General features: G+C 39.0%; 1 protein-coding gene and 1 pseudogene across 1 annotated transcript in view; one reads left to right on the forward strand and one right to left on the reverse strand.

Annotated features, from left to right (window-relative positions):
• The window catches only part of HS6ST3 (heparan sulfate 6-O-sulfotransferase 3), a 748,085-nt gene that overhangs the window by 258,773 nt on the left and 476,999 nt on the right, over positions 1-12,313 (reverse strand). The gene's annotated exons all lie outside the window — the stretch shown is intronic.
• LOC139436584 (small ribosomal subunit protein eS8 pseudogene) overlaps positions 1,604-12,313 on the forward strand; it is a 39,851-nt pseudogene continuing 29,141 nt past the window's right edge.

Raw genomic sequence — 12,313 nt, forward strand, 5'->3', positions numbered from 1 at the left:
TGTGATGGCATCACAATCACATGTGCTTTCTTTTCTATTGTTTTTTCTTTCTTTCTTTCTTTCTTTCTTTCTTTCTTTCTTTCTTTCTTTCTTTCTTTCTTTCTTTCTTTCTTTCTTTCTTTCTTTCTTTCTTTCTTTCTTTCTTTCTTTCTTTCTTTTTAATTAAAGAAGTTGTGAGCATGCAAAAAAATCATGCATAAGGTGCAGAATTCCCACACACCACCCCTCCACCAAAACCTTACATTGTTGTGGAACATTTGTTACAGATTATGAGAGAACATGATTGGACTATTACCACGAGCTATGGTCTACAGTGTACACTTGGTATATTTTTTCCATACACCCACTATTAGTAACACTATGTATTAGTATTGTACATTTGTTATAGTTCATGAGAGAACATTCTGACATGGCCTTCTTCTTTGAGTACCCATTCAATTCACCCTGGATGAAACTAAGCAGCTCTTTGATTGTATTAACCTTATGCATAAAAAATTCAAGAAGGCTTTGACACTGTAACTTAGTTGGTGCTATAAATCAGTCACTTAAGTTTTTAACAAATCTGCACATGTATGTGTCTGTGGCAGTCTCCCTTTCCATTCAAACCTCTTGTTTCCTGTTCTCCTAAATAGCAACCCTTTAGAAAATGCCTTCCTATATCTACACTTGCCCTTTCCTCAGCCTTATCTCCTTCATCTATACCTACTGAAAGTTTACCTTTCTTCACAGTTCAGCTCAAACAACATGTCCTCTGAGAAACCTTCCAAAAATACTCCAGGGAATCTCTCTCTGGACCTAAACTTCTCTGGCACCATAGATCATGCATACCACCTCTATGACACAGTGCCTTGACTAGTCCTTATTTGTGCCCTTGTCATATCTCACCATCACAGTGTCAGCCCTGGAGATGAGGAAAGTACCTTATGTATCACTGTAGCCCTCATAGGATCCAGAACTGGGCCCTCGTACATACCAGATGCTCAGTAAGCATATTTTAAATATCGAGCAGTGAGTATTTGAGTTTACAGGAAGAAGAAGGAAGGAGTGCTGGAAATGAATGGAAATAGAGGTTTCAGAATGTAGTAAACAGACAAGGAAAATCAACTGTGCATGTGGGGAATTATATGGAGCCCTTTGAATAAACTTTGAGGTTGGTGAGACCCTGTATCTTCAATGACCCTAAGGTCCCACACTCTTGGGAGAACTCATCAATCCCTAGTGTCAGGCTGGTACATTCCTAGCCTCTACTTCATTCCTCTGTGCTGGACAACACAACCTCATCTACCAAATCAGCACTACTCAGTTCCAAGGGTCTCTGCTCTGACTCTTTATTTCAGCCATTTTACCTGGGCTTATTTCTTCTCTCTACTTAATCCTCCAGTTTCTTTGCTTTATCCTATGGCAATGCCGTACTCATCTTCCCTGTCCCCCAGTTTCCCGAGCTTTGGATTCTAATTATGTTTCTGTATATCATCCTCACATATCTTCTGGCACACACTCTTACACTTGAACATCAACCAGACAACTCTACCTGCTGAAGTATCCTGTGATACAAAATGCCTGCCTCCTATAAACGACTGCTGAGCTCCAGCCACCTGTCCAGATGCCCCTGTTACTCCTTACTGTGCCATTCTCCCTTGTGCTGCCTCTTGCTGGAGCTGATGCCAAGCTTTGGCAGCCCTTAGATGTCCTTCAGGTGCAGGCAGCTGGATGTAAGTCCACTGTGCCCAGAGCATCCAGTGGGATGGTCTGGCCCAGGACCCTGGACCCTTAACCTATGGTTCCTTGCTGCTCTAGTTAACCAGGCTCTGCCTGATTCTACCACAGATGTGACAAGTTGGCAAAAGGCCAGCTGTTAGAGAACCCAGAAATACCCAGCACAAATACCATGCTACCTTCAGAGCAGTTGGGATCAGCTGCTGCTGCCTATAGCTGCTCTTGTGTTGAGCTTATAAATCAGGTTCCAAGACAATGTGACATCCCCTCAGATGATCCTTTAAGGCTGTGGTCAGAGAAATTTAAACGAGCTTCAGAAAGGTGAAACACTTTTAAGAGGAAAGACATTTAAAATATCATTGTTAGCCTTTATACTTCTGTGATGGTGGATAGCATGCATGCAAGCAATAAATACATACACTTTGAATTGCTGCAAAACCCTTGAAATAAAACAAATTTCATTTTTAATGCACACGATAAACTTTTTCCTGAGGATATCAGCTAAGATTGCTCCAACTTTAAAAAATAATAATAACTGACTTGTTCTGCATTCCTATAGCTTGAAATAAATAGATCAAGTAACTTTAAAGTTGGCAGGTTTACAGTTCTCACAGAGAAGAGAAATTAAAGCCAAACTGAAGATAAAAAGTAAGTGTTTTTTATATCTGTGAAGTCTTAAAATTACAGAGCTGAACACACAAGGTCAGTACAGAGCTGGCAGAGAGCTGAAGCTTAGCTATTTCCTACATTAGCTTTATTTCCTAAAATGAGAAAGTGTGATTGAGCAGGTGGAGATGTGAGCTGAGCAGTAGGTGAATGATGGGCCATGGCTCTGATGCTCTGGGCAAAATTTTCAAATTGAGTAAACATTTACAGCCAAATGCTCAACTCAAAGCTCTGGCTAAAGCTTTTCCTAAAAAAGATGTCCAAATGAGAAATTTGAAATATAATACATTCTCAATTATTTACAAAATATCACATCTTTTTTAAAAATTAGTTTGCATTTATTTTCCTATATATTTGTATTTCCTATTTCCTCAGTAGTTAGCTCCATGGACAAGAGCTAGCTTTTGTTATTGTTGGCTAAAGTCCCAGTGCCCAGTAGAAAGCCTGACCATGTCAGGTTATTGATACATATTTGTGAAATGAATTATAGTGACCTCCTCACAGGAGCTCACTGGCATCTATTCCGAAGCTTAAGGAACCCTTCACTTGTTCACTTAATATATTAGGACATCCAAGCTTTGTAATTTTAGGTGTTACTTTCAAAGGTAAAATTTTCTTTTATCATTTTGAGAGCCTATCTCAAAATCATGAGAAAGAATGTTAATCTTCATCATATTTGCATCTATGATCACTAGAAATTTATTAACATTTAATTGTCTTGAATTTGGATTTGGTTTCCAGGAAGCTTCAAAGAATTAACATACTCTGAGTAAATCTTTGTAAGATATTACTTTTTGATCTCAAAGGATAGTTAATTTAGGTTGTTTACATGACAGATTTGGACAGAGTTAAAGGTTAAATTCTACCTTTGAAGTCTAAATCAAACTGACAGTTGATATTAATAATTTTATAGTTACTGAAACTATGATTAGAATTGTCTAAATATTCTTGTGTTAGTAAAAGTGTCAAATGATTCCCACTCATTCTCCTGGGAGATGACCTGACTTTTGAATTTTCATTACTCTTAAAATTACCAGCTTCAAAACAGTGTTTATGAAATGAAATTAGCATGAACATTTAAATGAGGTTTTTCTGAAAAGTTACTCGCTCATATAAAATTGAAAGTCAACAATGAAATTACTTAAATTAATCATTCATTCATTAACTCAACACATAATTATTGAATGTCTGGTGTGTGTTATTTACTATGCCTCTGGGGATGGAAAAAAAAAACATAAAACACTGTCCCTATCATTAAGAGTTTAGTGAGCGAGTATGCATTTATGGATTTGTGAATTTAATAAGTACTGGAATTTACAAAAGCAACATGACTTAGGTCCATATTAGGCTTGAAGCTCCATGAGGGTAGAATTACATCTGTGTTGTTCACCACTGAATCCCTCAATCAGGAAAATAGCAATAATTAGTATTTATGAATTGCTTTCATAGCTATATACAATTGCCAAGTGAGATAAAGGCATTCTTTTTGTGACTAAAAGGAATGCCTAAATCTGCCAAAGGAAGTCAGAGAAGGCCTCATGGAATAGACGACTTTGGACTGAAGCATTATGGCTAAGTACATGTTTTCAGCTAGACAGGCATGAAAGAGTATCTTAGTTTGTCAGGGCTGCTATGACAAATACCACACGACGGGTTGGCTTACACAAAAGGCACTTATTGTTTCATGTTTTGGAAGTTACAAGTCAAAAATCAAGTTCTCAACAGGACATGCTCTCTCCCGGAGCCTGCGGCACCTGGTGGCACCTTCCCAGCAATCCTTGGGGTTCTTAGGCTTGCTTCTCAGCCTCCATCACAGAAGATTTGCCTCGTTCTCTGGCTTCTTTTGATTTCTAGCTTCTAGCTCCTTGTCCAATTTCCTTTGCTGATAAGAACTTCAGCCATATTGGAATAAGGCCCACCCACTCTTAGTTTGGTCATACCTTACTAATAATAACTTCAAAGGTTTTTATTTACGAAAGGGTTCATCCTCACAGGAACATGGATTAAGACATGTCTTTTGTCAGGGGCATGATTCAGTTTCCAACATAGAGCATTCTAGACCAGCAAAACAACATGTGCCAAGCTGTGGAAGCATGAGAGAACATGACATGCTCAAAAGCCCACAAATGCTTTGGTACAGCTGAAGTATACTTTTTAAAGGAGAGAGTGGTGAGGAAATTTGAAGAGTGCATTAGACACAATCAGTATTTTTCTAAGCCTTTCTCAAAAACTGTTAGCTAGGCAAAACAATACTTCTGAAAGTAATCTAAGTGAAAAATTATTATTGAGTTAAAGTTGCTTTCTTACACAGAAAGAGGACCTTTTACTATATAATTTATAAAGTTTAATTAACAATTTTACTTTCAAATATTAGTACTTTTTATTACCTCCAGAAAAACAATTTAGCGATTTCTATATAAGTCTGGAATCAAATCAGAGCCACAGCTTTCCCTTGACATAATGAGGATTTAATATTCTAATCTTCTATTCTCTGATAGAGCCAGCATCAAAACCTCTAAACCTTACACCACCATTTCTCCCCAGGCTGTTAAACTATTTAAATTGTGAATAGAAAAACACAAATTAATATATGGATCTAACCAACAAATAAATGATAGATCCTGGATGTTCTAGAGGTTCTTTATTTTGTATGCACACCCACGATTAATTTCTACTGCATGCTTCAGGACTATAAAAAAGGAAAAGACAAGGTGTTTGGCCACCCTTAGAGAACTGGGAGATCAAAATCAGTCCTCCTACACTGGAATAGGAGACAAAGAGATGAGATTCAGAGGAGGGCAACCAGGATGTTAGCGTATCTCAAACCAAGCTTTACAAAGCATGACTGAGGGTTTGGAGATAGTTAGGTTGAAGGGCTGTGTATCTAGGAGAACAATGATAACTGTCTTCAGTCTTTTCAGGGAAAGTAATAATGAAAGGAGAATAGCTTAAAGGATGAAAAGTTTGAGAAAGCTTAAGACATGTGGGAATGACAATGGATAGGCCAGTTTACAGTAGTAGAGTTCAGTAGTGCAATTGCAGGGAAGAAGATGAGAAAGTTAAAATTGAAGTCATGAGATTTTATCTGGCAAGTGTTTTCAAGTAAAACAAAATCATCAACCAAAATGTAAGAAAACTGCAGTTATCCTTCTCTAAACATTACAATTCTGCAATTTTTGCTCTTTTCTGCATTTCACCTAAATAAAGCTGCACAGTGAAAGAGAATTGTCATGACTTCCTTGGTTGCCTCTGTGACAGCTTCATCTTTCAAGCAAATCTCTAGGATAAAAAAAAAGGATTCTCGGGCCTTAAAAAACCCTGTGGTACTATAAGTCTGTTAAGCCAAGAACAAACTACAGACCAAGCAACACTAAGACCTAAAACTGGAATCTTCCCCAGTGTAGCATGTAAACACATTACTCATAGATACACTAGCCAAACCCCAAAAAACCTACACTAAAAATGAAGATGAGAGCAAAACAATCAAGGCACACATAAAGCAGTGAAACTGCACACAGAGCAGAATTAACTGAAATACTCTGCAGATATACCTAAGTTGAAATTTCCCCATCTCTCTCTTCATGCCTTTCATTTTTTTATTTTTTTCTCCCTCCCCCCACCACTGCCACTGATGCATCCATTCATTGTGTATTCTTCTGTGTCTGCTTGACTTCTCTTTCGGAGGCATTGGGAACCAATCCTGGGACCTCCGACAAGGGGGAGAGGCACTCAATCTTTTGAGCCATCTAAGCTCCCTGATCTGCTGCATCTCTTACAGTGTCTCCTCTGTACATTCCTTTGTTGGGTCTTCTTGCTGCACCATCTCAGCTCTCCACAGCATGGGCCCAGTTTGCCTTCACCAGGAAGTCCAAGGAATCAAGCCCGGGCTTCCCATTTGGTAGACTGAAGCCCAATCGCTTGAGCCACATTTTTTTGACAAAGGTAATTAATCACTAAGGAAAACTCTTCTCTCATGATTTTTAAGTTTTAAAAGCACTACTTAAAAAGTAATACATATTAAATCAATATAATAGCTCTAATTTAAATCTAATGAAAGATATTTGTTGATGATAGAGTTTGGTTTCCATTGTCTCCTGAGGAATAAACACTAGACTGAAGGGTTAGATATGCCAAAAAAAAAAGAGCAAAGAAATGTTAGAATTGCTGACAAATATACTATGTGCTAATTCTGGCATCAAGCTGACCTCCTAATGCCAATAGCTGCTGACCCATGCTTGAGCTTACCTTAACCTTCACACATTATGCTCTGCTCCATGAAGCTGCTCCCTCCAGGGTCTCTTTCCAGTATCTCCTTGTTTTCATTCTGTCCCCATAACTTTTGGTAGTAACCGCAAGCTTTCACCTATCTTACATCCATAGCTCATTTACAGCCATGAATCAACGATACCACAAGACTTTAAGAAGTAAAATCAGATGCTCCTGCAATTTACCATTTCCTGTCTGGCATCAGAGGTGGATTACTAAATACATCCTCCTCCTGTTACTATTTGTAAAGAAATGCCGAAGGGGGGCATAATTGGAACAACTGTGGACATTGTTATCCCTCTAGGAAATTTTCTTACATGGTCCCAGGCTGATGTTGAAATATGTATTCTACCGTAAATGCCCATTGTGACTTGGGAGTTTATTTTAAATTGAATCTTTAATATGCAAATGTGAGATTCACCTGGGGCACCATAAGAATGAAATCTATCCTCCATCCTGTCCTGCGCACTAACATTAAAGGGAAGAGGAGTAATTTTTAACACACCCCTATGATGGTTTTATGCAAATTCTTCAAGCTAGGCAAATTATTTTTGTGTTAAAATTTTTCAACCCCATAAAAACAGGAGTAAATTTATGTGGCATTTTAAAACTATGTTAGACACATTGTAAAGCTATTTCATCTCATGTATAAAGAAGAGTGAACATAAAAACAGGCCATAGCATAATTAATGGTGAAATGATTTATAGCACGAACTCCTTCTCCATACACATTTATGAATTTTCTGAGGTCTAGTACAAGTTCTTCCCTTCCCACCTCCAATCTTTGCCCTTGTCACAGGAGGGAAAATGGTAAAATGGTAGCAAGCTAAACTCACAATATGAAGCTTAAATTTTTTCTCTCACAGGTACACTCACATACACACACATATATACTACTACTATGACAGTTCTTGAATTTGGCTGCATGTTAGAATTGCCTGGAGAGGGCCCCCAAAATACTGATACCTGGATTCCAATCCCAGAGAGTCTGATTTAATTGATTTGGGGTGCAGCCCAAGACACTGAGCTTTTTATATGGTCCCAGGTGACGTTTAGATGTATCCCAGATTGAGATTGCTACACGAGAAGTATTTTAAGATTTTTAAGCAAAACTATAATATGGAATTTAATTTACCACTGTGATTAAATAACTTGAAAAGTCAACTCAGAGACTACACTGTATTTTTGTTCCAATTTTAATTCACCCTGGAATTTATGATTTATAGCAAATTCAACAAATATTTCTTGACCACTTTTCTCTTTCCAGGCACTGCAATAGGCCCTGGAGATGCCGTGGAAAACAAGCCAGTCATGCCTTGTCTTCACAGACTGTAGAGTTCAGCAAATATTTGTGGGCTGCTTTCTCTACTTCCTGCATTCCGGCTAATGCTATTCTACCTGTGCTTACTATTTACTGACTTAATACTCACTGACTATTATCAGGTGGTTCTTGAAGTAGGTATTAGATTCCCTTACTTGCAACCTCTGTTTGTTTGTTTTTTTCATTTTCTCATAAATTGAGATGAAAACTTGTGAACTCGTATGTCTTTATAACATCAATAAGAACTAGTTAGCTTTTCAAAAAATCACCTGAAAGATGAATAAGAGATATTATCTCCTTATGGAGATTTGATCCTCCCCTGTGAAGTTTATGAGAGAAATAAAAAAAAAAAAAGTTCAGCACAATTCAAACTATATTTACCATGCTTAAGATAAAGCAGTCTGATCTCCATCAGAAATAGAGGGTATTGAGTTAAACCACTCTTTCCAGGCTCATGATCACTGATGTGGGTTTCTGTGATCTGAGATAAGCTCTAAAATATTTCCCAAGCTTTTCAAATTAGTAGTTTTTGCTATAAAGGGAGTGCAGAATAGTAAATATGCCAGTGTCATTTGTAGAAGGACATTTAATTTCTCTTGACTATATTCAGCTGAAAAGACTGTTCACAATGGTTTGATGAGATAAATTGAAATAATTGTGCCATTCTTACATGGGAGAACATCAGGCACAATGAACTGAGTTATCAAACTCACGATCCAAATAAAGAGCAGAAATTTGAGGAAAAATTGATTCAAAAGAAAAACTAATTTTAGTTCTACACAGAAACCACCACAATTTTCTCATAGCTGACACAGGCTACAAAAATAATGCCAGCAAGCCTAGACAGCATTATACAGAGATGTTCTCAAACATTTCTATTACATATTCACCAGGCAAGGAGGGCATTTTTCATTTTTGGGTTATCAAAGGCCTGTTTGATTCTCTCTAGAATACCAGTTTTGAAAGAAATCTCTTCATTGTTATAATTTTCAAACATTTCTTCTAGTACAAGGTTCATTTAAAAATAGTGTAATGAACCAGGGTTTCTCTAGTACCCGAGTCACTCACAGGTAGATAGCTGAGCCTTCCAGACCACCAGGGAACACTTACCAGATTGCATCAGACATTCACCAGCAGAGATGGTAGGGTGGAATTTGATGCAAACATCATGCAAGAACAAGAGGGTAGAAAGATGAGGGACTCAACGCTGGAAAATATTCATCTGTGATATTTTCACTTAGTTTGTTTCAAGAAGTAGGGCTAACAAAGGGCTGTCTTGAATAACATAAAAATAACAACTAATAAAGAATAAAGATAATAGTGATTTACATTTTACAGACCTATCCAAACCCCTGCTTGATCACTTTCAGTGACAAAGAGTTCACCCCTTTATTAGGTAGCTCATTTCGCTGTTAGACTGTTTCAGTTAAGAAGTCCCCGTATGGCAACCTTCAGCTCTCTTGTCCAACACAGTGTCTATCTACTCCTTCCACATGCTAGCTCTGTAAATAATGAAAGAAACCTAGTGTATCTACTTTACAAGCTGTATCTTTCTGTGTTAAATTACTCAGTTCTAGAAACAGCTCGTCATTTTTATACAGTTTCAAAGGCCCTTCCTTTGGGTTCAACCTTCACTGAATGCTCCCTGGTTTGTAATTGTCCCTGTCAGTGAGTTGGTCCCTAGATTGGCACAGTGCTCCAGATATGAGCTTCCTGGTACGGATGTCAGTGGGAATATATCCTCCCTTGTTCTGGGCATTAGACGTGCATGTCCATGAGTCTAGGGTTGAATTTTCCCTTTTGTTGCTTTGCCATGCTGTGGACTAAGGTGAGTTCCTGGTCTACAGAAGCCCTCAGGGTCTTTTTTCACATTAACTGTTGTCAAATCATGTCTGGTCTCCCTAACCCTGAACTAGTACAGATAAGGTTTAGAATTTAGTACTTTATATGTATCTCTGTTGCATTTCATATCAGTGGTTGAAACACATCTTTCCATTCTATTAAGAAAAAAAATTGATTCTGTCATCTGTCCTTGGCCCAGGCCTGTTCAACATTTTTATTAAAAACTGGTATGAAGACATACTTTTTTTTTTTTTAAGATTTATTTTATTCATTTCTCTCCCCTTCCCTGTCCCCCCCACCCCACCCCTGTTGTCTGTTCTCTGTGTCTATTTTGCTGCGTCTTCTTTGTCCTCTTCTGTTGTTGTCAGCGGCATGGGAATCTGTGTTTCTTTTTGTTGCATCATCTTGTGTCAGCTCTCCGTGTGTGTGGCACCATTCCTGGGCAGGCTGCACTTTCTTTCGTGCTGGGCAGCTCTCCTTATGGGGCGCACTCCTTGCACGTGGGGCTCCCCAATGTGGGGGACACCCCTGCATGGCACAGCACTCCTTGCACACATCAGTACTGCACTTGGGCCAGCTCCACACGGGTCAAGGAGGCCCAGGGGTTGAACCGCGGACCTCCTATGTATTCGAGGGATGCCCTAACCACTGGGCCAAGTCTGCCACCTGAAGACATACTTTAAATTTTATCTGGCATCCTTAATCAGTTGTGTCTTGCACAAAATGGATAAGCATGCTTTTTCTGTTTACTTGAAGCACAACTCACACTTCCTAGAATGTTATTTGGGGAGAAGAAAAATAGGCTCTGAAACTACTTCCCTTAGTACAAAGGTTATAAGATACCCTGGCAAAGAAATTGTTTTGGCCAATTTCTTTAAAGGGGATTAAAGGGGAAAATATTAAAGGGGAAAACATTAATTATAAAGTTCCTGCTCAGTGTTTGTATAGCTAAGAGATGGCCCATATAGAGTAGATGGGTCTTGGCAATAGTTCTATATTTTATATTCCTACAGATTTTAGTGAAAAGTGCAAGCATCCACAAACCAATAAGGTTCATGAAGTTATAAAGTGATCTCCCTGCTACAGGCAGAGGAAGCTATGAAGACTCTGCTACTTGTACTCAACAGGTATTCTGACTATGTGTTTGACCGTGGGGTTGTGTGCCTATTTTGATTCAGTAATCACTCACTGTATGGCTAGTGTGGTGAGTAGACCTATTGTTCTACACACTCAAGAGTGGGCTTTGACTGAACCAGACCTGAGAAAGGAGGGTAGCAAAAGTCTCCTAAGTGATTGTTCTACATGGAATATTGTATTGAGAAATTCACTGCTTGGGGCATGCTGTGCCTCAGACGACCTGGAGAAGAGATTGAAAGAGAGATTCCTTCCTGCAAGTGGGAAGAGTGAGAATGGCATTTGCTACAGGGATCTGAAGAGCCTAACTATTGACATGCAAAGAGCAAAGAGGTATTTACTGTTTTATATTTTTATAGTACTCACTACTAACTGAAAGCATCTTATTTGTTTACATTTAATTGCCTCTCTCCTACTATTAGAATTAAGATCTCTATTTGGACAGGGACTTCATTCATATTTTCTTTTTCATGTATCCCAGCAACTAAGGCTCTCAGTTGCCATGCGTGGCAGCAAGCACATGTTGAAAAGGGCAGGACTTGAAAGTGGCAGAGCAAGGACCAGCTATGGGGCCCTAAGAGAAAACCCCCATTGAAAGTTAACACTTAATATTCCTTTTCCCTATAGTACACAACTGGATAACCTTGAGTGGCAGTTGTGTAAGAAATATAGGGATCAAGTGGTGAAAGTAAATACAATCAGTTCCACATTTACCACTCTGCTGAAACTCATGGGAAGAGGGCATGAATATTGGGGACTGTGGCCAAGGAAGTTTCAAGAAAGAGACTAGCAATGAAGCACATGCTCTGATTGCATTAGGAATATGAGACCAAGCCCCCATTTCCTAAGCACACCAGAAGAGATTGACTCTTGAAAGGGAGAGAGCTGTTAACCTTGTTTGATTATGTATTTTCATAATCATTGATAAAAATACCAAATGGGACTAGATATTACCTTTAATAATGACATGATTGTAACCCTGTTTGTACATAGGTATTCAACCAAATGTGTCCATCTAACTCTATTGCCATGCTGAACAATTTCTCCTTACTGGCCATGAGCATCCCAAGATAAACATTTCTGGATGCCTTAATGAAATAAAGATATAGTGTTGGGCGGTGGACTTGGCCCAATGGATAGGGCATCCACCTACCACATGGGAGGTCCGTGGTTCAAACCCCAGGCCTCCTTGACCCATGTGGAGCTGGCCCATGCACAGTGCTGATGCGCGCAAGGAGTGTCCTGCCACGCAGGGGTGTCCCCCGCGTAGAGGAGCCCCACGCACAAGGAGTATGCCCCGTAAGGAGAGCCACCCAGCACGAAAGAAAGTGCAGCCTGCCTGGGAATGGTGCCGCACACACAGAGAGC

This window comes from Dasypus novemcinctus, chromosome 15 (assembly GCF_030445035.2).
Source record: "Dasypus novemcinctus isolate mDasNov1 chromosome 15, mDasNov1.1.hap2, whole genome shotgun sequence".
Classification (NCBI taxonomy): domain Eukaryota; kingdom Metazoa; phylum Chordata; class Mammalia; order Cingulata; family Dasypodidae; genus Dasypus; species Dasypus novemcinctus.